Source organism: Cebus imitator, unplaced genomic scaffold (assembly GCF_001604975.1).
Source record: "Cebus imitator isolate Cc_AM_T3 unplaced genomic scaffold, Cebus_imitator-1.0 Scaffold36, whole genome shotgun sequence".
In the NCBI taxonomy this organism is placed as follows: Eukaryota; Metazoa; Chordata; class Mammalia; order Primates; family Cebidae; genus Cebus; species Cebus imitator.
This window is the reverse complement of record NW_016107351.1, coordinates 10570525-10597392: the sequence shown is the minus strand read 5'-3', so window position 1 is coordinate 10597392 and position 26868 is coordinate 10570525. Positions and strand designations below refer to the sequence as shown.

Genomic DNA, 26868 nt, shown 5'->3' with positions numbered 1-26868 from the left:
AAATAGGGATTGGAAATGGAAAGGTATACATATCATTATTTACAGACAAGAAACAAGTTTGAACATGATCAATTAAAATTAGGAAGCTAATTGAGCAAGATTGCTGGGTTAAAAAGCAGATAAGTAAAATCCAATGTATTTCTATGTAAAATTACAAATGGAAAATGAAGTTTTTAAAAGATAACATTTTCAGGAACATCAGAAACATCAATCCCTTAGGAAAAAACTTACACAAAATATTATGAAAAACCATGGAAAGGAAGCAAATAAAACCTTACAAATGGAGGGACATCATATATTCATAGTGGCAAATTCAATTATGTATACTGTACATGTTAATTCTCCCCCAAATTCACTTAAAGATCCCAGTGCAAGCGTATTCTAAATCTGAATCCCATTAGTTTTTTTAAGGTTCAATTTAATATTGAGAATTATATACGATACAGAGTCAAGAAGAGCCAAGATAGACTTGATGAAGATGGACAATTTTGTGTGTTACACGGCCAAAATTTAAGGCCTATTATTGTAAGGTTACTGTTACCGACAAAAGGCAGGAAACTAGCCTAATGGAACAAAACAGAGACTCCACAAGCAGATCAACAGATACATGACTACTTGATTTGTAATAAAAGGGCCACTCCTGAATGATTAGGAAAGAATGGTTTGTTCAATAGTTAGTGCTGGATATCAATATGGAATAAAAGTGAATTCCTTTTCAAACCGTACAAATAAATCATTTATAGATGTAATGTTGGTTTATTTATGAAAGGCAAAACAGTAAACTTTCTTGAGCATAACATAGGAGAGTGTCATAATTTGGGGGGCAGTGAAAACTACCATTAACACTAAGCATAAAGGAAAACATTGATGAATTAGTCTGCATCAAAATTAGAACTTTTATTTATCGAAGTATATAATCAATGAAGAAGCATCATGCAAAAGATGTAACTTTTATATGTCAAAAAATTAGAAAACACTTAAATGGGTACTTCACAAAAGAGGTTATCCGAATAGCCAATGAGCCATAATGACCTTGAATACCTATGAAAAGGTATTCAAGGCTGTTAGCCATGAGAAAAGTAATTCAAACAACAATCAGATAAACATCTACCAGTATACCTAGACAGTACCCAATTTATTATGTTTCGATTTACAATTTTTCCACTTTATGATGCTGTGAAAACAATATGCAATCAGTAGAAACCACATCTTGGATTTTGAATTTTCTTCATTTCCCGGGCTAGCCACTGGCAGTACAATACTCTCTTGCTAGGCTAGGAAGCAGCAGTGAGCCGCAGCTCCTAGCAGTCACGCGGTCATGACAGTAAACAACCAATGCTTCATCGTGTACTGTGTTGCCATGATTTTGACCCACTGTAGGCTAGTGTTCTGAGCACATTTAAGGTAAGCTAGGCAAAGCTATGATATTCAGTACGTTAGATGTACTGAAAGCATTTTTGATTTACAGTATTTTTAACTTACAGTAGTTTAATTAGGAGGTAACTCCATCATAAATCAAGGATCATCTGTATAAAATTTAAGTCTAGCTATGTGTTGTTTAGAATTCTCTTAGTATCCACTGAAATTGAATGAAGGCAACATTCTCTCATGTTAACAAAAATTCATCCATGATTGACTCAAAATATGTATACATGAATACTTGTCATGGTGCCATATGTAATAGCAAAAACAGAAAATAAAGTGCCCATGAGGAGTTGAAGGATAAGTAAACCTTAAAATGTGCACACATTCTCTCAAGGAACATGGATATTATTGTTGCTGATTCTTCTCCATGTGCGACCCATGTAGAGGATAAGAGCCTTATGAGAAAAACTTATTTTTATACTTGAGCTTTGCTTTGACTGAAAGTTGAGAAATCTCATGATTTCTGGTATCATCTCTATGATGTCACATTACCTAATTTCACATATTCTTAGCTCCATTAAAACAGAAATTCTATTTGTGGGCTTCAGATAATGAGTCCCGTGGGGGAAACTTTTTTTCATCCATCTCTGTTTCCTTCCAATTGAGCAATTTTATTTTATGTTAACCTGTTGTTAGTGGTTCATTGTCGTAATCTTTAGAAATTATATCTCATTCTTTCCCTGTGATTTTACTGTATTGAAGTAAATTTGGTTGGCAGGATATACAACATTACATGAATGAAGTTTGCCTTTGATAACTAAGAAAATTTGAATAGAACTTGGTTCTAGTGAAGACTTGTTTCTAAGGAATTTGGATTCATTCTTTCAGACAATATGAATATCATAATGGGTTCTTTTTCATGAGTTATGTATGTGATAGGATTCTTGTAAGATTTTTTCTTTTTACCTGAGCTTGCTTTGACTGAAAGTTGAGAAGATTCTGTGATTCAATGGTATAATTTCTACAGTGCAATATTTGTTTGGATCTAAGCATGCAAGTAGACAAATTCATCCCTATTATAGTATTTAAGGTTTGCAATGTATTATGACATTTGTGGGACTATGAATATTCAAGGAACCTGGCAGTTGTGCCCGGGGCATTGAGATCCAGATACTTGTTTGCCCATAGATATGAAATTCAATAAAATTGGGAGCTTCCTGATATCTAATTTACATCTTAGGAATAACCCATGAGATGCAGTTCTCATCTACTGCCCTACTCCTGTCCTTAGATAAATAACACCAGAGGAAGAAGACTCTCTGGCCTCTTACATCAGGAACACATGAAAAGCCCCATTGGGTCTGTATGAACTCTAATATACTTTCCCAGAAGGGTTTAAGGATGCCAACCCTGGTTAGAATTTTTAGGAATATATATATGTATGCATATATATATGGGGAGTGCAATGGTTTTGGTCATGAGGAGGTTTGATGACATAAAAATTATGCTCATAAGTATTATGCTGAGGCCCATTCTCAGAAGGAGATGTGGGGGTGTCCTAGGCTATGCAAAACATAGCTATGGAAGGGGAAGTTATTAAGAGAAAAGAACAAGAAGTCAGTGAGAATTTAGATAAGAACCTGTAATAGAATAAAAGCATCAGATTAGTGAATGGTTGTCCTAGTAATTTAGAAGAAAAGCAATAAAAATGGAGTCAGACTACTAAATGGCAAAAATAGGAACTTGAAGAACTTAATTTTACACCTGAGCTTTGCTTTGTTTGAAAGTTGAGAATCTTACAATTTATTGGTATCATCTAAAATCAATTTATTTTTCATCTCAACATGAAGAATATTAGCTCTAGCCTTTTGGAATTTCAGCAACTCAAATGCTTATTAGAACTTATCCAGGACCCAAAATACTAAGAACCCATATGCCCTTTTTCCCAGCTGACATTAGCTGTCTTAAGAGCTGTTTTTCAGTGCTCTGAGGATATCCTCAAAAATATCACAAGGCATTCTGCAGTGTGTTTTCAATCTATGACCCTGCACATTGGGGATGCACACTGGATGTTTCATGGAGTGATCCCTGTAGTTGAATTTTATTGACTAATGGAACAGACACAATAAGGACCACATGAGAGCCCTCACATGGAGGAGGGCCAAGGCCTTGGAGTCCAATTCTCCAGCTCCCTGACAGGTAGGCTGTTCAGTGCCTTGGGAATCCAATATGAGGGAATGCTCATAGCAGTCCTTGAAAATTTCTGCAAAATGTGAACTGGGAGAAGCTAAATACTGTATTCACAAGCTGGGTGATCCCCCTTTGATTTTTACTATAGTTCACAGACATATTTTCTAAAAGGTATAAATTTACAGACAGATCAGAATAGATCCTTGGTCCTCTCCATTTTTCTGGCAATTTTGTTGCCTGGAATTCAAATACAACTAAGAGAAAAAGTGGGTAGCTAGCAGGAACAGATAGTTTCTCAGATATTGGTGGCAGTAACCCAACTTTGAGAAAAGATGGATAAAGATAAAAAACCCTTAAGACTGCAGTGTTAGCTGCCCAGTTATAATTATTGACAAAGTGAACAAACACTTTTTTGGGCCACCAATAAATAAGAGGGCACAAGCTAATGGGAAGTAAATACGTCACTCTTGTAAAAAGTCAACACATTAGAAAAGGAATCTTGGATGAGACTGAGAAAGATGCAACAATGAAACCTGACAGGCTTTACAACCTTCTTGAGGAGATCTTCCCTACTCTGTAAAATCAGACAGAAAATGATCGGAAAATGGAGCAAAGCATGGGGGAAATTGATGTAATGAGGAAACAGAACTGGGAATGGGGTAGACTTATGTGTCTGTTTCTTTTTCCTATCTTTTAATCTTTTTCTACCCTTTCTTATGGATACTGGAACAATGTATTCTGCAAACTGTATATACCCTTTCTGTTTTATCCTGACCTAGGAAAACATCTAAGATATAACTATTTCTGGACTATCTTCTACCTCTTCTTTCTCCTCTGAGGTTTTGATGCAAATAGGTCCTCTCTGGGAAGAATATGCCTTGTCTCCTAATATGCCCAATAATCCATTAGGAAGGGGCCTGCTGTGTCTATGAAGGGCTATGATCTTCTGTACTCCGCATAGAGTGCTTTGGAGCTTCTAGCATGCAAGGTATCTGCACTGCTAAATATGTGCTTTCTGAAGCAAAAGATGGCTGTGGGAGACTGGCAGTCTCAATTCTGGAGAAGCACCCCCAAATTACAGAAAATAAACCCATATCTATGAGTCCTAGGAACAAATGATAATGATTTAATTAAAGAGATCCATACCATTGTTGTAACTTACAACAGAGAAAAACCCTGGGCATGCATAGAACATTTTCACTATTTTTACCTCAAATACAATGTAATTAGAGAATTAAAACAAAACAAAACAAACAAACAACAACAACAACAAAAAAAAAAAAAACAGAAAAAAAAAACAGGTCATAGTGGTCTGGGAGTGGTAACTCACACCTATAATCCCAGCACTCTGGGAGGCCGAAGTGGGCAGATCACCTGAGGTCAGGAGTTTGAGACCAGCTTGGTCAGCATGGTGAAACCTCCTCTCTACTAAAAATGCAAAAATTAGCCAGGCATGGTGGCAGGCTCCTGTAATCCTAGCTATCTGGGAGGCTGAGGTAGGAGAATCACTTGAATCCAGGAGGTGGAAGTTGCAGTGAGCCAAGATCGTGCCACTGCATTCCAGCCTGGGTAACAGAGCAAGACTCCATCTCACAAACAAAACAAAACAAAACAAAACATCCAGGGGATAGGAAAAAAAGGCACATTCACTTCATAATGCTTCCATATTGCTTGTGAGAAAGTTAGGAAAACTTGACAAAGAAGGTCGAACTGTTAAAAACTTGTGCGTGATCTGAGAGAAACAAGTTGAGATTCCTTTGACACTTGTAATTCCCAATCTTGCTACTGTCTTAATGTCTATGTCTGAGTTAGCATTTTTCTGTCATAGATTTATGTTCAGTGTTTTGTTCTCCACCTTTAGCTGGGGAGTTGAGGTTCCTGTCTGAGTTTACCTGTGGAGCGGGGGGTTTTCAATATTGTGGCAATGGATCTTCCTGGAATTCAGAGTCACCTACTCTATTCTCTGGGCATTTATAAGAAAATATAAAGAGTTTTCCTCATGTTGGGGTTCCATTCTAATTATTATTGATGGCTGCTAATACTTTAAATGCTAGTAAAAAAGACATTTTAGATTTACTAAATTTCTTAGACTCCCAGGATATAAAAGTTCACTAGATAACTTGCAATGTTATCAAACTGAAGTAAAATATTTGGGATCTGCGTTCTTGGCAGATGAAAGGTGGTTGTATCCTGAAGTTAGCCTAATATACAAATGAAACAACATACTTAAAAAAAAAAAAAAAAAACTTTGCCAATGTTGAGGATTGTGGATCTGTGCCTTTTATGAAAAGGCTAAGCCTCTCACTGAGATGTTACATGAAACATCACTAGAACTTTTTATTATAGTCTAAATAAGGCTGAAGAAGTCTTTTAAGCCCTTAAGATAGCTGCTGTATCTTCACTTGTATTAGTTTTTAACCTTGATAAGCGGTTCTACCTTTTCTGTCTTGAGATTAAGGGTTACTCCAAAATTAGGCCTTGATTATAGGCGCACTGCTTACTTTCCTGTGTTCTTGTATTTTGTTGCTCTGGAAATACCATGATATTTACAAGGTACAGTAGCAACCTCTGATTGAAAAAGCTCATTCAGTCCTTGACTCTGAGAAATTTAATTTATTTACAGGTACTTCATGTCGTTACTGCTATTTTACAAGTTCATAAGACACAGCCCTTGTCAGTGTGCTGTCAGATGAGCTAAAAACAAATCTTACTGTCCAATCCTAATGCTATTTTAGGCAGGTGTAACCTTTTGACAGCTACTCTGTGGTCAGATCTTGACAGACTAAGTTGAACATGACTCTGTCAGAGTCATTGAGAAAGACATTGGAGCATGGTCTGATTTATCTAATATTCCTATTCTCAATGCTGACTGAATATTCATTGATATATTCTGTGTGAAAGACCCACAGGAGAATATAAAAACATCTACAGTAATCAGCCTTCAGAAAGCTTACAGCCTTCTGTTTTTTGAAACATAAAATCAGTCCAAGTGGCAGAATTGTAGTTGTTATACCAGCTGTTAAATTAGCCACCAGTTGTAAAGCAGATATCCATAATGATAATAATTATATGTTTGTGATCTGTTATATGACTAGCCAACTTTGGAAGAACAGATACTAACATCAATAGGTACTAAAATATTACATGTGAAACTAATTTCTGATTTAGTAGAGTCATTCAAACTTCTCTAACAGATTTATGTAATTTATTATAGAGCTCACACTGGAAAACAAGATTAACTCTTTAAAAAGAAATTAATTTGCATATCTAGCTGTGAAGGGCTTCTAAGGCTTAGACTGGGGAAATCACCTCTATCACACTCCCATCCAAAACCTCCTGTTCATAATTTCAGAAATAGCCAACTCTCAAAGAATTAGAAAATTAGAAATGAAGAAGAGCTAACAAGAACACCATAGGAAAATGAGAATTGAAAAATGAAATTTTCCTTTATTCCAGCTGTCATATGATTGAGTGGCTTTTTCATACCACCACCAAGTTTATTCAAGCAAAAGGAATATACTGACAACTTGAAATCTTTGTGATAGGATCATATACTTCAGGAAATAATATGAAGATATGCTCTTTGTCAGAAAAATTTTTTACTTACCTAAAGCCTACTGAGGCCAATGATACCTAGGATCTGCTGGCACAAGAACTTTATAGAACTTCCACCTTTAGAAGATACTAAATATTTTTACCAGTGTTGTGTATTGGTGTCTGGATAGGCTAAAGCAGATGCTCAAAGAGTGATCAAGCTCTTACTGAATCATATCATCTCAACCACTAGAATTCCTGAATATATGGAGTCCAGTAAAGGAAATCATTTTTTTTTTTTTGAGACAGAGTCTCACTCTATTGCCAGGCACCAGGCTGGAGTGCAGTGGCACAATCTCGGCTCACTGCAACCTCTGCCTCCCGGGTTCAAGCCATTCTCCTGCCTCAGCCTCCCAAGTAGCTGGGACTACAGTCACACGCCACCATACCCAGCTAATTTTTGTATTTTTAGTAGAGACGGGGTTTCACCATGTTGGCCAGGATGGTCTCAATCTCTTGACCTGGTGATCCGCCCGCCTCGGCCTCCCAAAGTCCTGGGATTACAGGTTTGAGCCACCGCGCCCGGCCAGAAATCATTTTATATCTATGGGAATTTGGAGCTCTGTAATAGTCTACAAATACCAATAATTTACCTGCCTGTTTTCCCCAGTCTTCTGAACAAATGGAATGAATGAAACACATACCCTAAATAATTATTTAGCTAAATTATATAAAACCTTACCATCAGTTTCATAATTAAATCCCTCTAGCAAGCACAACACTTCTTCCTTTGAGTTTGGAAAGCCTGCGAATCTTGGACTTAAGCCTAACCCATTCTCTGATACAGTGGAAAACCCTCATGACCATATATGATACTTAAAGAGCCTGTGGGTTTTCCTGGGCTCACCTTGCCAACATGTGGCCAGATGCTGAAAAAGCCCCCTGGGGAAGTGTGTCATTGATATTGAACAGGAGACTCAATCTATATTAAAGTGTTCTGATGACAGACTGTGTCCACACTGGACAGAACCCTATCAGGTGTGGTTGAGAGTTCACAGTGCTATCAAGATGAAGAAGAAACCCAAGTGGATACATGCTTCACATGTAAGACCGACATCCACCATTGAGTGAGCTATAATTTCCATTTAAGACCTTAAGGATAAATTCTCTAGATAGAAACCTTGAATAATATGCAAGCTGAAGAGAAAAACTTCTCTGACACACAGACAGCAGGAGAGAGAGACTATTTTGTTATTAATACTTCTTGGCTCACCACAACCTCTGCTTCCCGAGTTCAAGCGATTCTCCTGCCTCAGCCTCCCAAGCAGCTGGGATTACAGGCATGCACTACCCCACCCAGCTAATTTTAAATTTTTATTAGAGATGGGGTTTCTCCATGTTGGTCCAGCTGGTCTCCAACTCTCCACCTCAGGTGGTCCGCCTGCCTCAGCCTCCCAAAGTGCTGGGCTTACACACATGAGCCACTATTCCCAGCCCAACTCTACATCTTAAATAGCCATGGGGGTCCAGTTTAATAGAGCTCAAATAGATACACAGATGCAGAGGAAATCCCCAAGCCCAAATGATGAGGGTTCGTTTCTTCAAAACCCCCAAAACATATCCCCTAAAAATGAACTTACCCTGTTTAGAACCTGGCAGTCTCCAGTCTCCATGCTTACAAACTGGAGGATAATTAAATGGTCTCTATTGTTTAACATTACAATAGCTAGTGTGAGTAAACGGAATTCTACTTGTACATGATTAGCTTTACCACTATGTTTTCACACAGGGACTAAAATGGTGCTATGATCAAACTAAAAGAGATTTATTTTTTTAATAGATGAGGTCTTGCTTTGTTGCCTTCACTGGAGTGCCGTGGCACAATCATAGCTCTCTACTGCCTCTAACTCCTAGGCTGAAGGGATTCTCCCGCCTCAGCCTCCTGAGTAGCTGGGACTACAGGGACATGCCACCATGCCTGACTACTTTTTTTTCTTTTTGTATTGTCAGAGTCTTGCTCAGGCTGTTTTCGAACTTCTGGCCTCAAGTGATCCTCCTGCCTTGGCCTTCCGAAGCACTGGGTTTGCAGGCATGAGCCCCCATGCCTGGCCAGAGATGATTAAATACAGTATTAGGGGGAATAAAAACTGGAATTACAATTGCAAACTCTTCTGATATAGAAACAATTACTGATAAACTTAGTGCCTTGGATGATTTGCAGAAAGATGTAAACATGATAGAATAAAAATCTAAACAAGATGTGACAATAAAGAAAAAAAAAGGAATTGGACAAGCATTTGGAATTGGACATCTGGTAATAAAATTCTATTGCAAAAAATATTTAGCTACGATTTGTCTAGTGCCTTGGACAATTTGCAACAAGATGTAAACCTGATACAATCAAAATTGTTTTAAACAAGATAGGACAATAAAGAAAAACAAAAATGGAATTGGACAAGCATTTGGAATTGGACATCTGGTAATAAAATTCTATTGCAGAAAAATATAGCTGTGATTGTCTAGGGCCTTGGACAATTTGCAGAAAGATGTAAACATGATAGAATCAACATCTAAACAAGATATGACAAAAAGTAAGGTCTATATAAAAAGTAAGGTCTCTATACAAGAGAAGACCAACATCTCTGTAATATAAATGGGATTCTAAGTGTAATAGATTTAGGGTTTCTGAAAGAAATTTGAAAGTTTCACATTCTACCAACAAAATTCAAGTATGAGACTGAGGAACTTCCTATTTCAGCTAAACCCAGAATTGATTATGTTGATGAACACATGAATTTCATGTGTGTAAAAGCATGTGAACTCCTCATTTTCAGTCTAATGAGAGTAAAAGCAAGAAACACAATGAAGATGCAGGGGAATGATAGTACAAAGCGGACTCATAACTGCATTCTAGATACCGAGATTACTTTCCATTCTGCTATATAAGTTTAGACTCTCTCACATACAAATAGCCCACGCAAAATCCTGCTGAAAGGTAACCATAATTATAGAGAGAATAGGTAAAAAAGTGGCGTGGTTTAGTATGCACCCATTAAAAATTCTTCTAAAAATTTTTTTTTTATACGTAGAATGGGTAAGATGAGGACAGGCATAAAACGGTCAAAAACACTGGGAGAATTCAAGGTTCATTTTGACAATGGTAATATACATGGAAAAACTGCCAAAAAAAGAAAATACGTCTGGCATTAGAAAACATACAGGAGTAATTGTATACAAAAGAAGACACGTGCCAATAATAAAGCAAGAAGTTACAAAATATGAATCCTCATATATGAAAAATGTGGAACTCCAAACACTTCAAAAGTAACAAGATGCAAGACATTACAATATTCAGAAACACGCTGGAAAAATAAGAGCTTGCGCCCACGTGAGACCAGCTCCACAACCCTGTGAGGCGAGGGTGCGGACCCAGGGCAGACAGCACGCGGCTTCCGGTCCCCGGGCGGCGGCTTCCGGTCCCCGGGCGGCGGCTTCCGGTGCGCGCTGGGAGAGGACGCCCGGCAGGGCGCCCGTCAGGCCCGGAGAGCCGCTCTGCGACCGCCAGGTCTGCCCCGGCCAGTGGGTTCCTGGCCAGCCTCGTGGGCTGGCCGTGACCTGGCTGGTGGCCCTGGCGTGTGCCGAGCGGTCCCGGAGAGGCCCCGTGCGTGGCGCGGAGGAGCGGCGTGGGCCGCGGAAGTGCTTGCGGGGCCTGCAGTGGCGCACAGCCCGCGCATCCTCCGCGAGCCCGGTGGCCCGCTGCCCCGTCCTTCCAGGCGTGGGTGGCGGGGAGGGCCAAGGGTCCCCCGCGTCCGTGGCGGGCCAGCGTTCCCGTCACGTGGGTCCATGGAGGGAGGGCATGCCTGAGCCGACGCACCCTAGCGCCTTCCTCGCATGGAGGCTGAGGGTGTGCTTGGACACCTGTCCTGCTCCTGCCCCCCAGATGGTGACCGCGGAGGAAGACTTGCGTTGGGCCCAGTGTCCCCGGGCCAGTGTCCGCCGGCCAGGGGTCAGTCCCCGGCGCCCTGGTCTCCTGCCCTGAGCCCTGCTGGGAGCATGCGCGGGGAGGGGGGTGTCCTAGGTCGGGTCGATGATGAGAACCTTATATTGTCCTGAAGAGAGGTGATGACTTAAAAATCATGCTCAATAGGATTACGCTGACGCCCAGCCTAGGGGAGAATTCTGGAAGAGGATGTTGGAATCCCGAGGTTCCTGACAGGGCCACTGTCTTCTGGGCTGGAGACCTGGAGGCCCTGAAGGGCTTCTGGAGGGAGTCCAAGCGTGTCTCTGCGCTCCTCCATGAGGCAGTGCAGGCGCCCTTTGTGGGCATATGTTGGGGCTCTGGTTCTCTAGGGGTGGGGCACAGGAGTGGCTCCTCCCTGATACCATTCTCCCCTATGTCTTTCAGTGCACTCTTCTGCCCGGTGGTCCTGGCATTGACCAGCATAGGTGAGTGGATCCTGCTGGGGCCATGGGCCGTGAGCCAGGCTGCATGGGGTTGCTGACGGTCAGCCATAGGAACAGGAGGGTTTCTTCAGGGAGCCAACCTGAATCCCCACTGGGGAGGGATAGGTTCTCCAGGAGGGTGGCTTCCTTGGTAGTCTGACCCAAGGAGGATATCTTCTCTGAAGCCCTACAGCAGTGATGGTGGTCCAGGAAGCAAAGGGTTCCTTCAGCCCCACCCAGGGCAGTGCCCAGCTGAGACTTTGCACAGGTCTGGCCTCAGGGACTGCCCAGGCCACATGAGGTGGTCCATAGGAGGTCCGGGGCACCACAGGGATCACACAGTAGCTCTCCTTCCCCAGAGAGAGGTGAAAGATCAGGCCCATGGGGTCAGGCCTTTGGAGATTTAAGGATCAGGCCCCACCCATGGTCCTGAATGGGACCAAGCTTTTGAGTCATGGGCCATCCAGTGGTGCCTCTTTGAGCCTAGTGAGGGGTGATATGGCTTGAAGGGGTTTGGGTCAAGGCTTTGGGCAAATGGGCCAGCTCACGTTCTGCTGGCAGTCACCCTTTCCCCATGGGTGACTCGTGGGAAAGGTGGCATCCTTAGGTGGGAATGCCCACTGTCAAGGGTCCTTTCCTGGAAATTTGCCACCCAAGCTTCTTCTGAGCCATGGACACACCTCCAGGGTGGCTGGGTCTTGGCCCCAAGGAAAGGAGAAGACACCATGTGTCCCCTGATTGGCTGAGTGTGGTTCGACTCTGTGTTTGGGAGGTGTGTAGGGCATGGGTGGGGACCCACCAGAGAATGCACGTGGCCCAGGGACCCAGCTGGTGATTTCTGGTGCACACTTGGAGAGAACACTGGGCAGGTGCCCTCCACACCAAGGCATAGGCTATGTGACTGCCAGGTCTGCAATGACATGTGACTTCCGGGACAGCCTTCTTGGTTGGCCATGAACTGGTTGGTTGCCCTGGCCTGTGCCCAGTGATCTCAGAGTGGCCCAGGTGTCCTGCAGGGGAGCCAGCATGAGTAGTGGAGGTGTTCATCATGGGACCTGCAATAGAGTGCAGCCTGGGAATCCTGCCATGAGCCCAGTGACCCGCCTGCCCTGTCCTTCTAGGGTTAGGTGATGGGGAGGACCAAGGGTTCCCCCAGCCTGTGACGGGTCAGTATTCCTATCACGTGGGTCCATAGAGGGAGAGCATGCATGAGCCATCATCCCCCAATGCCTTCCCCCTATGGAGGCATGAGGCCTTGTTTAAACACATGTCCTCCTGTCCGCCGACACGGTGAGCCTGGAGGAAGATTTGCCTTGGGCTCACTGTCCCTGGGCCAGTGTCCATCAGCCAGGTGCTCAGCCCTCAGTGCACTGAAGCTTGGCCCTTCCTGGTGCCCTCGTCTGCTGCACTGAGCTGTGGTGAGCACATCTGGGTCCTGCTGGATGCTTGTGTTGGGGGGCGGAGGGTGCTCTGGGTTGGGTCGATGATGAGAACCTTATATTGTCTTGAAGAGAGGTGATGACTTAAAAATCATGCTCAATAGGATTACGCTGAGGCCCAGCCTAAGGGAGAATTTCGAAAGAGGACACTGGGATCCCCAGCAGGGCCACTGTATTTTGGGCTGGAGACCTGGCGGGCCTGAAGGGCATTTGCAGGGGTCCAACCCTGTCTGCGCTCCTCTGTGAGGCAGCCCAGTTGCCTGTGCAGGCTTGGTGTCGGTGCTCTGGTTCCACAGGGGAAGTCATGTTGGTAACTCCTCCCTGAGCCCCAGTTCTCCCCATGTATCTTTCAGTGAGCTCTTCTGCCCAGCAGGGCCCCTGGCCTTGAGCAGCATAGGTGAGTGGATCCTGTGGACTCATGGGCCATGAGCCAGGCCACGTGGGGTCACTGAGGGTCAGCCTTCAGGACAGGAGGGTTTCCTCAGGGAGAAAACCCGAATCCCCACTGGGGAGGGATTGGTTCTCCAGCAGGGCTGCCTCCTTGGGATTCTGATCCAAGGAGGATACCTTCCCTGAAACCCTGCAGGGGTGACCGTGGTCTAGGCAGGAAAGGATTCCATTAGTTGCATGCAGGGCCGCTCCTAGCTGATACTCGGTGCTAGGGTCTGGCCTGGAGGACTGCCCAGGTTACATGAGGGGGGTCCAGCGTGCGATTTCCGATGAGTTCCTGGAGAGGGAGCCTGAGCAGGCACCCTCCTGGCACAGGGGCAGGCTGTGAGTCAGCGGGTCTGCTGCAGTGCCTGGCTTCAGGGCCAGCATCCTTGATTGGCCTGAACTAGTTGGTAGTCCTGGCCCCACCCAGGGGTGGCAGTGCGGCCCAGGAAGTGCAGGGAAGCTGGCATGGGCAGTGGAGGTGCTCCAGGGGCTTGCCTTAGGGCTCAGCCTGGGCCTCTTGCCTGAGCCCAGTGACCAGCCACCCCTGTCTGTCCATGGTTCAGTGTGAGCCAGCAACTCCTGCCCCCTTTCCTGCATGGAGGCATGAGGTTCTGTTCAGACACCTTTCCTCTGTCCCTCCAGATGGTCACCTGGGAGGAAGACTTGCGTTGAGTCCAATGGCCCCAGGCCAGTGTCTGTCAGCCAGGTGTCCAGTCCCCAGCATCCTGAAGATTGGGCCCTTCCTGGCACCCTGGTCTCCTGCACTGAGCTGTGGTGAGCCCATCTGGGTCCCACTGGATGCCTGTGTGGGGAGGGGGGTGCCTTGGGTTGGGTCGATGATGAGAACCTTATGTTGTTCTGAAGAGAGGTGATGACTTAAAAATTATGCTCAATAGGATTACGCTGAGGCCCAGCCTAGGGGACAATTTTGGGAGAGGATGCAGGGATCCCATGGTCCCTGGCAGAGTTACTGTATTTTGGGCTGGATACTTGGAGACCCTGAAGGGCATCTGGGGGGCCCCACCCTGCGTCTGTGCTCCTCCTTGAGGCAGCCCAGGCTCCCTGTGCAGGCTTGGTGTTGGCACTACAGTTCCCTGGGGTGGGTCACACTGGTGGCTCCTCCCTGAGCTCCGTTCTCCCCTTGTGTCTTTCAGTGAGCTCCTCTGCCCAGGAGGGCCCCCTGGCATTGACTGCATAGGTGAGGCATTCTGCTGCAGTCATGGGCCGTGAGCCAGGCTGCGTGGGGTCGCAAAGGGTCAGCCTTCAGGAAAGAAGGGTTTCCTCGGGGAGTCAACCCGAATCCCCAGCTGGGAGGGATGGGTTCTCCACAAGGGCAGCTTCCTGGGGAACAGGACCCAAGGAGGACACCTTCCCTGAAGCCCTGCAGAGGCAATGGTGGTCCAGGCAGGAAAGGTCCCTTCAGTTCCACCCGGGGCAGCTCCCAACTGAGTCTCAGTGCTCGGGTCTGGACTGAACGACTGCCCTGGCCATATGACAGGGGGCACCATGGCGATTAAATAGGAGCTCGCCACCCCTGGAGAAAGGTGGGTGATAGGGCCCATGGAGGTGAGAGCAGAGATGCAAGCATCATGCCTGATGCATGGCCCTGATTGGGACCAATGCTGTTGATCAGTGCGCCATCCCATGGGCGTCTTCGAGCCTGGAGGGGAGTGGTGCTGTTTCACTGGGGTTAGGTCAAGGGTGACCTCTGGCCAGCGCATGGTAGTACTGCAGTCTGGCCCTTGGACTCGTGGGCTTTGGGCTGAAGGTACAGTCCACGTCCTGTTGGAAGTCACTCCTTCCCTGTGGCTGGAAGTTACCCCTTCTCCGTGAGCAAGTGTTGGAAAGGGTGGCCTCCTGAGGTGGGAAGGCCTGCTATTGAGGGTCTCATCCTGGCCATTTGCTGCCCATGCTCCTTCTGAGCCATGCAGTCCCCTCCAGAGTGGCAGGTCTTGGGCCCAAGGAATGGAGAGGACATTGTGCCCCAATTAGCCGAGTGTGGCCAGGCTCTGTGTTTTCGAGGTGTGAGGGGCATGGATGGAGACCCACCAGAGAAAGCTCATGATCCTCGGACCCCTGGTTGTGATTTCCAGGATGTGCTTGGATACGGCACCTGGGTGGGTACCTACCACGCACAGGGACAGGCTATGTGACTGCCAGCTCTACAGCAGCATCTGGCATCTGGGCCAGCCTCCTTGGTTGACTGTGAGCTGGTTGGTGGTCCTGGCCTGTGCCCAGTAGTCCTGGGGCGTCCCAGGGATCATCTGGGGGAGCTGGCATGTGTAGTGGAGGTGCTTGTGGGCCTGCAGTAGGGCTCAGCCCTGGCTTTTAGCCTGAGCCCAGTGACCCACCTGCCCTGTCCTTTCAGGGTTCAGAGGCAGAGAGAGCACAGGGTACCCTGAGTCCGTGTTGGGCCAGTTGCACAGGGACCCCATCATATGGGGCCATGGAAGGTGAGCATTCCTAAGCCGGCATACCTTCTGCCCTGTGGAGGAGTAAGGTTGTGTTCGGACACCTGTTCTCTTCCTGTTCCCCCAGATGGTGACCCCGGAAAAAGACTTGAGTTGGGCCTGCTGTCCCCAGGCCAGTGGCCGTCAGGCAGGTGCCCAGCCCCTGTTGCACTGAAACTTGGGTCCTTCCTGTCACCCTGATCTCCTCATTGAGCTTGGGTGAGCCCATCCGGGTCCTGATGGATGCCTAAGCAGGGAAGGGATACCCTGGGTTGGGTCGATGATGAGAGCCTGCTATTTCTCTGAAGAGAGGTGATGACTTAAAAATCATGCTCAATAGGATTACGCTGAGGCCCAGCCTAGGTGTGAATTTTGGAAGAAGATTCTGGGATCCAGAGGTCCCCAGAAAGGCCACTGTATTTTGGGTTGGATACCTGGAGGCCCTGAAGGGCATCTGTAGGGATCTCAGCCCTGTCTCTGAGCCCCTTTGTGAGGGTCCCCAGGCTCCCTGTGCAGGCTTGGTGTCAGTGCTCCAGTTTGCCGGGGTGGGGCACGAGGATGGCTCCTTCCTGAGCCCCTGTTCTCCACTTGTGTCTTTCAGTGAGCTCTTCTGCCCAGGAGGGCCCCTGGCCTTGAGCAGCATAGGTGAGTGGATTCTGCTGGGGTCATGGGCCATGAGCCAGGCCACATGGGATCACTGAGGGTCAGTCTTCAGGACAGGAGGGTTTCCTCAGGGAGAAAACCTGAATCCCCACCGGGGAGGGATTGGTTCTCCAGCAGGGCCGTCTCTTTGGGAATCTGACCCAGGGAGGACACCTTCCCTGAAGCCCTTCAGGGGTGACCGTGGTCCAGGCAGGACAGGGTTTCTTCAGCCCCACACAGGACATCTCCCAGCTAAGGCTTGGTGCTAGAGTCTGGCCTGGAGGACTGCCAAGGCTAAGTGAGGGCATCCCCAGGCTGCAATTTCTGGTGTGTGCTTAGAGAGGGAGCCTGGACACCCTCCTTGCACAGGGGCAGGCTGTGTGTCTGCTGGGTCTACAGCAGCACCTGGCTTCAGGGCCAGCCTCTTCGGTTGGTCTGCACTGGTTGGTTACCCTGGCTCCTGGCCAGGGGTTGCGATCTGACCTGGGAAGTGCAGGGAAGCTGGCGTGGGCAGTGGAGGTGCTCCAGGGCCCTGCAGTAGGGCTCAGCCTGGGCATCTTGCCTGAGCCCAGTAGCCTGCCTTCCCTGTCCTTCCAGGATTTGGTGTCTAGGAGGGCAAAAGGACCCCCATCCGTGACACATCAGGGTTTCACATGGATGCCATCACATGGGTCCACAGAGAAAGAGAGCAGGCATGAGCTGACACCCCTACCCCCTTCCCCGTATGGAGGCCTGAGCCCTTGGTTGGACACATGTCCTCCTTCTGTCGCCCCAGATAGTGACCCTGGAGGAAGACTTGCCTTGGGGCTGTCCCCAGGTCAGTGGTCATCATCCAGGTGCCCAGCCCTTGGTGCACTGAAGCTGAGGCCATTCCTGGTGCCCTGGTCTCCTGCACTGAGCTGTGATGAGCACATCTGGGTCCCTCTGGATGCTTGTGTGGGGTTGGAGGTACTTTGGGTTTGGTCGATGATGAGAACCTTATATTGTCCTGAAGAGAGGTGATGACTTAAAAATCATGCTCAATAGGATTACGCTGAGGCCCAGCCTAAGGGAGAATTCTGGAAGAGGACGCTGGGATCCCAAGGTCTCCTGGCAGAGACACTGTGTTTTTGGCTAGAGACCTTGAGGCCCTGAACGGCATCTCGGTTCCCGGGGCGGGGGTGGGGGCAGCTTTGTCTCTGAGCTCCTCCGTGAAGCAGCCCAGACTGCCTGTGCGGGCTTGGTGTCGGTGCTCTGGTTCCATGAGCCCCCATTCTCCCCTTGTGTCTTTCAGTGAGCTCTTCCACCCAGATGGGGCCCCCTGACATTGACCAGCATAGGTGAGTGGTCCTGCAGGTCATGGGACAGGAGGGTTTCCTCAGGCAGCCTACCAGAATCTGTACTGTGGAGGGAGCGTTGGTCCTCCAGGAGGGCAGCTTCCTGGGGAATCGGAACCCAGGGCACCTTCCCTGGAGCCCTGCAGGGATGACGGTGGTCCAGTCAGGAAAAGGTTCCTTCCATCTCATGCAGGGCAGCCCCCAGCTGATTCTAGGTGTGCTGGTCTGGCCTCTAGGACTGACCAGGCCACATGAAGGTGGCCATAGGGGCTGCGGGACTCCATGGGGTCACAAAGGAGCTCTCCATCCCCGGAGGAAGGTGGGCATAGGACCCATGGAGTCAAGCTGCAGAGATTCAAGGATTGCACAGGACTTATTGCCCTAAGTGGGACTGACCCTGTTGAGCAATGTGCCATCCCGTGGCGCCTCTTTGAGCCTGGAGTTGGTGGTGCTGTTTCCCTAGGTTTGGGTCAAGACTCAGCTCCGGCCAGTGCCTGGTGTTGCTATCTGGACATAGATTCTTTAGCTTTAGTCCAACAGCCCATGTCCTGTTGAGGATCTCCCCTTTCCTGTGGCTGGAAGTCACCCCTTCCCCAAGGGTGAGTGTCAGGAAGGGTGGCCTCCTGAGGTGGAAGGGCTGGCTGCTCTCGAGGGTCTTGTCTCTCGAATATGCCACCCATGCTGCTTCTGAGCCGTGGGGTCACCTCCAGGGTAGCGGGTCTTGGGCCCAAAGAGAAGTTACCGTGTGTTCCCGGTTAGCTGAGTGTGGCCCTGCTCTGTGTCAGAAGTGTGTGGGGCATGGATGTGGACCCACCAGAAAAAGCATGTGGCCCTGAGACCCCAGGTTGTGATTTCCAGGATGTGCTGGGATATGGCACCTCGGTGAGTACCCACAGTGAACAGGGACAGGCTATGTGACTGCCAGCTTTGCAGCAGCATCTGGCATCCGATCCAGCCTGCTTGGTTGGCCATGAGCTGGTCGGTGGCCTTGGCCTGTGCCTAGTAGACCTGGCGTGACCCGGGTGTCATGCAGAGGAGGTGGCGTGGGCAGTGGAGGTGCCCGTGGGGCCTGCAGTAAGGCATACCTGGGGCTTCTTGCCTGAGCCCAGTGACCTGCCTTCCCTGGGCCTTCATTATTCAGTGGCTCAGAGCGCACAGGGTACACTGCGTCCGTGACAGGCCAGTGTTCCGCATGGATTTTATCACATGGGCCCATGGAAGGCGAGTGTCCCTGAGCCACCACACCCCCCTCCGCCTCCATGGAGGTGTGAGGTTGTGTTTGGACCCCTGTCCTAATCCTCTTTCCCCAGATGTTGAGCCCCAAGGAAGACTTGTATTGAACCCAGTGGCCCCAGGCCAGAGAGCGTCAGCCAGGTGCCCAGCCCTTGGTGCACCGAAGCTCATGCTCTTCTTGATGCCCTGGTCTTCTGCATTGAGCTGTGGTGAGCGCATCCAGGTCCTGCTGGGTGCATGTGCAGGAAGGGGGTGCCCTGGGTTGGGTCGATGATAACCTTATATTGTTTTGAAGAGAGGTGATGACAAAAATCATGCTCAGGCCTGCTGAGGCCCAACCTAGGTGAGAATTTTGAAGAGGATGCTGGGAATTGGGAGTTCCCCAGCAGAAGCACTGTATTTTGGGCTTGAGACCTGCAAGCTCTGAAGGGCATCTGGAGGGGCCCAACCCTGTCTCTGTGCTCCTCCGTGAGGCAGCCCAGGCTCACTTTGGTGGCTCCTTGCTGAGCCCCTGTTGTCCCCTGTGTCTTTCAGTGAGCTCTCCGCCCAGCAGAGCCCCTGGCATTGACCAGCATAGGTGAGTGGATCCTGCTGGGGTCATGGGCCATGAGCCAGGCTGTATGGGTTCGCCAAGGGTCACCCTTTCAGCCACAAGGGATTCTTCATGAGGTGACCTAAATCTCTACTTGGGTTGGGTTCTTCACGATAGAGGCTTACTTGGGAATCAGACCCAAGGACGAGACCTTCCCTAAAGCCCTGCAGGGGTGGTGGTGGTCCAGGCAGTAAAGGGTTTTTTCAGCCCCATGCAGGGCTGCGCCCTGCTAAGACTCAATGCTTGGGTCAGGCCTCTAGGACGGCCAGGCTGCATGAGGGGTCCACATGGGCCCCAGGGCACCAAGGGAGTCTTGTGAGGGTCTTTGACCTTGGAGAGGTATGTGCAATTCAGCCCATAGGGTCAGGCAATGGATTTTCAAGCATCGCACCAAACCCACGTCCCTGAGTGGTACTGACCCTATTAAGCAATGGGCCATCCCAGTGGTGCCTGTTTGAGTCAAGTGGGAGGGTGGGAGGGTGGCTCTGTTTTCCTGAGATTGCCTCTAGACTAACTCTGGCCAGTGCCCGATGGTGCTGTAGTGCAGCCCTGGGACTAGTGGGCTTTGGGTCAAGGGAGTAGCCCATTTCCCACTGGGGGTCACCTCTTTCTTGTGGGTAATTGGAGGGAAGGGTGTCCTCCTGAGGTGGGAAGGCCCACTGTGTAAGGACCTGTCTGGGCTATTTTCCGTCCAGGCTGCCTCTGAGCCATGGGATCATCTCCAGGGGGTCGGGGTCTTGGCCCAGGGAAAGGAGAAGACATCATGCATTCCTTGATTGGCTGAATGTGGCCCACTCTGTGGGAGATATTGAATGGGGCATGGATGGGACCCACCAGAGAATCCACAAGGCCCTGGGGCCCCAGGCTGTGATTTCTGGTGTGTTGTGGAGCGGGACCTGGGTGCTTACCCTCCACACACGGGGCAGGGTTTGCGACTGCCAGATTGGCAGCGCCTGGCATTCGGACCAGCCTCCTTAGTTGGCCATGAGATTATAGGTGGCTCTGGCCTGCACCCCGGGTGCTGGTACAGTCCTGGTGTAGTGGGAGGCAGCTGGCGTGGGCAGTGGAGGTGCTCAAGTGTCTGCAGTAGGGCACAGCCAGGGCATCTTGCCCAAGCCCAGTGACCTGCCTGTCCTGTCCTTCCAGGTTTCAGTGGTGGGAATGGCCAAGGTTCCCCCGTGTCCATGATATGTCAGAATTTCACGTGGATCCCATCACATGGGTCCACAGTGGGAGAGCAAGCATGAGCTGGCACCACCCCCCCCACCTCAACCCTCTTCCCCACATAGAAGTATGAGGTTCCATTTTGACACATGTCCACCTTCTGTCCCTAGATGGTGAGACTGGAGGAAGACTGTTGTTGGGCCCACTGGCTCTGGTTGAGTGGTCATCAGTCAGGTGCCCAACCCTTCGTGTGCTGAAGTTCAGACCTTTCCTGGTGCTCAGGTCTCCTGCACTGAGCTGTGGTGAGCACATCCAGGTCCTGCTGGATACATGGCTCAGGGAGGGGAGTACCCTGAGTTGGGTCACTGATGAGAACCTTATACTTTCCTGAAGAGAGATGATGACTTAAAAATCATGCTCAATAGGATTACGCTGAGACCCAGCCTAGGGGAGAATTTTGAAAGAGGATGCTGGGATCCCGAGGTCCCCTGGCAGGGCCACTGTATTTTGGGCTGGAGTCGTTGAGGCCCTGAAAGGCATCTGTGGGGTGCCCAACCCTATCTCTGTGTTCCTCCGTGGGGCAGCCCAGTCTCCATGTGCAGGCTTGGTGTTGGCTCTCCGGTTCCCTGGGCGGCGGGGCAGGTTGGCAGCTCCTCCCTGAGCCCCATTCTTCGCTGTGTCTTTCAGTGAGCTCTTTTGCCCAGGCGGGCTCCTGGCCTTGAGCAGTATAGGTTAGTGGATGTTGCTGGGGTCATGGGCCATGACCCAAGCCACTGGGGGTCACTCAGGATCACCCTACAGGCCACAAGGGTTTCCTCACGGAGCCAACATGAATCCTCTCTAGGGACAGATGGTTTCTCCAGGAGGGCGGCTTCATTGGAAATTGATCCCAAGAAGGACACTTCTCTGAAGCCCTGCCGGAGTAACGGAGGTCCTGGCAGGAAAGGATTCCTTCACCGTAACACATTGCAGCTCCTAGCTGAGACTTGGTGCATGGGTCAGGCCTGGAGGACTTTCCAGGCCAAGTGAGGTGGTCTACAGAGTCTCTGGGCTTATGAGTATTATGCGAGAGCTCTCCATCCATGAGGCTTGCAGAGGGGGCAGGGTGTGGGTGATTGGGCTATGGAGTCAGGCTGTGAAGATTCAAGGATTGGGCACCACTCATGGCCCTCAGTGGGACCGACCCTGTCGAGCAATAGGCCATCCCAGTGGTCCCTCCTTGAGCATGGTGGGGGCGGCGTGGCCTCGGTGGGGGCGGCGTGGCCTCAGTGGTGTTGGGTCAACGTTACATTCTGGCAGTCACCTGGTGGTTGGCCCTGGGAATCATGGATTTTGGGCCAAGGGTGCAGCCTGTGTTCCACTGGAGGTCATCCCTCCAAAGTGGAGTGGCCAGAAGGGTGGCATCCTGTGGTGGAAGACTCACTGTCAAGGGTCCTTGGCTGGCAATTTGCTACCCAGGCTGTTTCTGACCCATGGGGTCACCTCCAAGGTGGTGGGATCTTGAGCCAAAAGAAAGGAAAGGACGTCATATGGTCCCTGATTGGCTGAGCATGGCCTAGCGCTGTGTTTGGGAGGTGTGCAGTACATAAATTGGGACCCACCAGAGAAGGCATGTGGTCCTGGAGCCCTATGATGCGATTTCTGTTGTGAGCTTGTAGAGAGTACCAGGACGGGTGCATTCATGTGACTGCCAGGTCTGCAGTGACACATGGCATCCAGGCCAGCCTCTTTGATTTGCCGTGAGCTGGTTGGTGGCCCTGGCTCCAGTGGTGCCAGTGTGACCCAGAGTCGTGCGGTGGTGCTGGCGTGGTCAGTGGAGGTGCTCCAGAGGCCTGCAGTAGAGTGCAGCCAGGGTGTCTTTCCCAAATTCTGTGATCTGCCTGCCCTATCCTTCCAGGGTTCAGTCGCAGGGAAGGCCAAGGGTTCCCCGCATTCATGACCATCACTGTTTTACATGGATCCCATTCATGAGTCCATGAAAAGAGAGCATGTGTGAGCCAGCACCCAGGCTCACTTTCCTGCATGGAGGCATGAGGCCCTCTTTGCATACCAGTCCCACACTGCTCCAGATGGTGACCCTGGAGGGAGATTTGCATCTGGCCCGCTGGCCTTGGGCAGTGTCCCTGAGCCAGGTGCTCAGACCCTGGTGAGCCAAAGCTCAGGCCTTTCCTGGCACCCGGGTTTCCTGCTAAGCTGTGGTGAGCACATCTGATTCCCACTGGATCCATGCCTGTGGGTTGGGGGGGGTACCCTGGGTAGGGTCAATGATGAGAACCTTATATTGTCCTGAAGAGAGGTGATGATTTAAAAATCACGCTCAATAGGATTACGCTGAGGCCCAACCTAGGGGAGAATTTAGGAAGAGGATGCTGGGAATTAAGAGTTTCCCTGCAGGGCCACTGTATTTTGGACTAGAGACCTGGAGGCTCTGAAGGGCATCTCGAGGGTGCCCATGCCTGTCTTTGCTCCTTCGTGAGGCAACCCAGACTCACTATCTGGGCTTGGTGTCCTCACTGCCATTACTCGGGGACAGGGCACATTAGCAACTTCTTCCTGAGCCCCATTCTCCCCTATATCTTTCAGTGAGCTCTTCTGCCCAGCAAAACTCCTGGCATTGACCTGCGTAGCTGAGTGGATCTTGTTGGAGTCATGTGTCATGAGCCAGGCAGCGTGGGGTCACCAAATATCAGACTTAAGGACAGGAGGGTTTCCTCGGGGAGTTGATCTGAATCCCCACTGTAGAGGGATGGGTTGGCCTCCTTGAGAATCTGACCCAACGAGAACGCATTCCCTGAAGCCCTGCCCTGGAGGGGTGACCGTGGACCAAGCTGGAAAGGGTCTCCTCAGTCTCACTCAGGGCAACTCCTAGCTGAGACATGGTGTGCACGTCTATCCTTGAGGACTGCTCAGGAAAAACGAGTGGGACAACAGGGGCTTTGGGGTCCCACGGGGAACAGAGGGGCTCTCCATCCTTGAGAGGGATGGGCGATCAGGTCCATGGGGTCGGGCTGTGGAGATTCAAGGATTGCATGCCACTCGTGGCCCTGAATGGGACCGACCCTGTTGAGCAGTGGGCCATCCCAGTGGTGCCTTCTTGAGGCTGGTGGGTGGCAGCGCAGCTTTAGCTAGTCGGGTCAAAGCTGAGTCAGGGCTGGTGCTTCGTGGTGCCCAGGCCGGCCCTGGGACTCATGGACTTTGGGCAAGGGTGCAGCCCACCTGCCGCTGGGGGTCATCCCTTCTTTGAGGCCAGTGGCAGGAAGGGTGGAATCCTGAGGTTGGAAGGCCCCTTCATGAGGGATCTGTCTCGGGAATTTGTTGCCCAGGCAGCTTCTGAGCCATGGGGTCACCTCCAGGGTGGCAGAATGTTGGGCCCAAGAAAAGGAGAGGGCACCATGTGGCTCCTGATTGTCTGAGTGTAGCCCAGCTCTGTGTTTGATAGGTGTCTGGGGTGTGGATGAGGACCCACCAGAGAAAGCAGGTGGCCCTGGGCCCCAGGCTGTGATTTATGGTGTGGCTTGGGGAGGGAGCCTAGGCTGATGTACGGGGGAAGGCTGTGTGACAGCCAGGGTGGCAGCAGCACCTGGCATCAGGGTCAGACTCTTTCATTGGCCATAAGCTGGTTGGTGGCCTCTGTTCCTGCCCACGATTTCTGTTGTGGTCCAGGGTTGTGCAGTGGAGCCAGCATGGGCAGTAGACGTGCTCCAGGGGCCTGCAGTAGCACATAGCCTTGGCATCTTGCCCGTGCCCAGTGACCCACCTACCCTGTCCTTCCAGGGTTCGGTGGTTGGTGAGGGCCAAGGGTTCCCTGGGTCCATGACCGTCATCATTTCATATAGATTCCATCACATGGGCCCATGAAGGGAGAGCATGTGTGAGCCAGCACCCCTCCCTGCTTTCCCACATGGAGGCATGAGGACCTGTGTAAACATCTGCCTGTCTCCACTCCCTCCAGATGGTGAGCCCATTAGGAAGTTTTGCTTTGAGCCTGCTGGCCCCAGGCCAGTGGCCGTCAGCCAGGTGTCCAGCGTCCGATGAGCTGAAGCTGGGGCCCTCCTGGCATCCTGGTCTCCTGCATTGAGCTTGGTGAGCACATCCGGATCCCACTGGCTGTGTGTGTGGGGAGGGGTGCCCTGGGTTGGGTCAATGATGAGAAACTTACATGTCTTGAAGAGAAGTGATGACTTAAAAATCATGCTCAATAGGATTACGCTGAGGCCCAGCCTAGTTGAGAATTTTGAAGAGGATGCTGGGAATTAGGAGTTCCCTGGCAGGACCACTGTATTTTGGGCTTGAGATCTGGAGGCTCTGAAGGGCATCTGGAGGGGGCCCAACCCTGTCTGTGCTCCTCCATCAGGCAGCCGAGGGTCACTATGTGGGCTTGGTGTTGGTATCCCCATTTCCCGGGGTAGGGCACTTTCACAGCTCTTTCCTGAGCCCCCATTCTCCCCTGTGTCTTTCAGTGAGCTCTTCTGCCCAGCAGAGCCCATGACATTAACCAGCACAGGTGAGTGGATCCTGCTGGGGTCATGGGGCATGAGCCAGGCTGTGTGGGTTTGCTGAGGGTCCCCCTTCAGCCACAAGGGTTTCCTCGGGAGCTGACCTGAAACCCCACTGGGATGGGTTTCCAGGAGAGAGGCTTCCTTGCGAATCAGACCCAAGGAGGATACCTTCCCTGAAGCCCTGCAGAGGTGGCAGTGGTCCAGGCAGTAAAAGGTTTCCTCAGCCCCATGCAGGGCAGTGCCCCACTAAGACTCAGTGCTCAGGTCAGGCCTCTAGAATGGCCAGACCACATGAGGGGATCACAAGGGCTCCAGGATGCCAAGAGGTTCTTGTGGGGGCTCTCCAATCTTGGAGAGGGATGTACAATTCAGCCCATGGGGTTGGGCTGCAGATTTTATAGGATTGCACCAAACCCATGGCCCTGAATGGGACCAACCATATTAATCTGTGGGCCATCCCATTGGTGCTCTTTAAGCCAAGTGGGGTGCGGCGCTGTTTCCCCGAGATTATCTCTAGACTAGCTGCGGCCAGCGGCTGATGGTGCTGCAGTCCAGCCCTGGGACTCCTGGGTTTTTGCCAAGTGTACAGCCAGTGTCCCACTGGGGGTCACCTCTTCCTGGTGGGCAAGTGATGGGAAGGGTGTCCTCCTGAAGTTGGAGGGCTCACTGTGGAAGGACCTGTTCCAGAAATTTTCCATACAAGCTGCCTCTGAGTCATGGGGTCATCTCCAGGGGGCAGGGTCTTAGGCCCAAGGAAAGGAGAAGACATCATGTATCCCCTGATTGGCTGAGTGTGGCCCCGCTCTGTGTGTGGCAGGTATTTTATGGGGCATGGATTGGGACCCACCAGAGAACCTACAAGGCCCTGCGGCCCCAGGCTGTGATCTCTAGTGTGTTGTGGAGCAGGGCCTGGGTGTTCACCCTCCACACACGGGCAGGCTCTGTGACTGCCAGATTTGCAGTGCCTGGCATGCGTCCGGGCCAGCCTCCTTGGTTGGCCGTGAGATGGTAGGTGGCCCTGGCCCACACCCAGGGGAACAGCACATCCCTGGGTTCGGGTGAGGCAGCTGGTGGGGGCAGTGGAGGTGCTCAAGGTGCCTGCAGTAGGGAGCATCAAGGGCGTCTTGCTCAAGCCCAATGACCCACCTGCCTTTTCCTTCCAGGGTTCTATTGTGGGGAGGGCCAAGGTTCCGCCGCGTCCATGACATGTCAGTGGTTCACAAAGATCCCATCATATATGGGTCCATGGTGGTAGAGCAGGCATGAGCAGCACCTCCCCGCCCCCTCCCAAAATGGAGGGGTGAGGTTCCATATGGACACATGTTGACCTACTGTCTCCTGGATGGTGAGACTGGAGGAAAATTTTTGTTGGGCCCACTGAACCTGGGCGAGTGTTCATCATCCAGGTGCCCAGCCCTTGGTGTGCTGAAGCTCAGGCCTTTCCTGGCACCCTGGTCTCCTGCAGTGAGCTGTGGTGAGCACGTCCGGGTCCCACTCATGCATGTGTGTGGTGGGGGGTGCTCTGAGTTGGGTCAATGATGAGAACCTTATATTGTCCTGAAGAGA

At 50.2% G+C, this 26868-nt stretch overlaps 1 protein-coding gene, 8 non-coding genes and 2 pseudogenes across 9 annotated transcripts in view; all 11 read left to right on the top strand.

The window, feature by feature from the left end:
- The first annotated feature begins 2823 nt into the window (after positions 1 to 2823).
- On the top strand, positions 2824 to 2896 carry LOC119470656 (annotated as a pseudogene).
- An 8274-nt stretch (positions 2897 to 11170) lies between these two features.
- LOC119470637 lies at positions 11171 to 11252 on the top strand. The gene has a single exon (XR_005199575.1). It is a non-coding gene; the product is annotated as a small nucleolar RNA SNORD115 (small nucleolar RNA).
- Positions 11253 to 13009: 1757 nt separating this feature from the next.
- LOC119470622 lies at positions 13010 to 13091 on the top strand. The gene has a single exon (XR_005199560.1). It is a non-coding gene; the product is annotated as a small nucleolar RNA SNORD115 (small nucleolar RNA).
- Positions 13092 to 14236: 1145 nt separating this feature from the next.
- On the top strand, positions 14237 to 14318 carry LOC119470634. The gene has a single exon (XR_005199572.1). It is a non-coding gene; the product is annotated as a small nucleolar RNA SNORD115 (small nucleolar RNA).
- Positions 14319 to 16130: 1812 nt separating this feature from the next.
- Positions 16131 to 16212, top strand: LOC119470649. Its single transcript, XR_005199587.1, has one exon. It is a non-coding gene; the product is annotated as a small nucleolar RNA SNORD115 (small nucleolar RNA).
- A 1246-nt stretch (positions 16213 to 17458) lies between these two features.
- On the top strand, positions 17459 to 17540 carry LOC119470642. The gene has a single exon (XR_005199580.1). It is a non-coding gene; the product is annotated as a small nucleolar RNA SNORD115 (small nucleolar RNA).
- A 1771-nt stretch (positions 17541 to 19311) lies between these two features.
- On the top strand, positions 19312 to 19383 carry LOC119470654 (annotated as a pseudogene).
- A 1643-nt stretch (positions 19384 to 21026) lies between these two features.
- Positions 21027 to 26868, top strand: part of LOC108301581 — a 50094-nt gene continuing 44252 nt past the window's right edge. The window contains exon 1 of the mRNA XM_037737264.1: positions 21027 to 21105. The gene's annotated coding sequence lies outside the window, so the exon portion shown is untranslated. The remainder of the gene's footprint in view (positions 21106 to 26868) is intronic.
- LOC119470640 lies at positions 21163 to 21244 on the top strand. Its single transcript, XR_005199578.1, has one exon. It is a non-coding gene; the product is annotated as a small nucleolar RNA SNORD115 (small nucleolar RNA).
- Positions 23062 to 23143, top strand: LOC119470635. Its single transcript, XR_005199573.1, has one exon. It is a non-coding gene; the product is annotated as a small nucleolar RNA SNORD115 (small nucleolar RNA).
- Positions 24941 to 25021, top strand: LOC119470647. Its single transcript, XR_005199585.1, has one exon. It is a non-coding gene; the product is annotated as a small nucleolar RNA SNORD115 (small nucleolar RNA).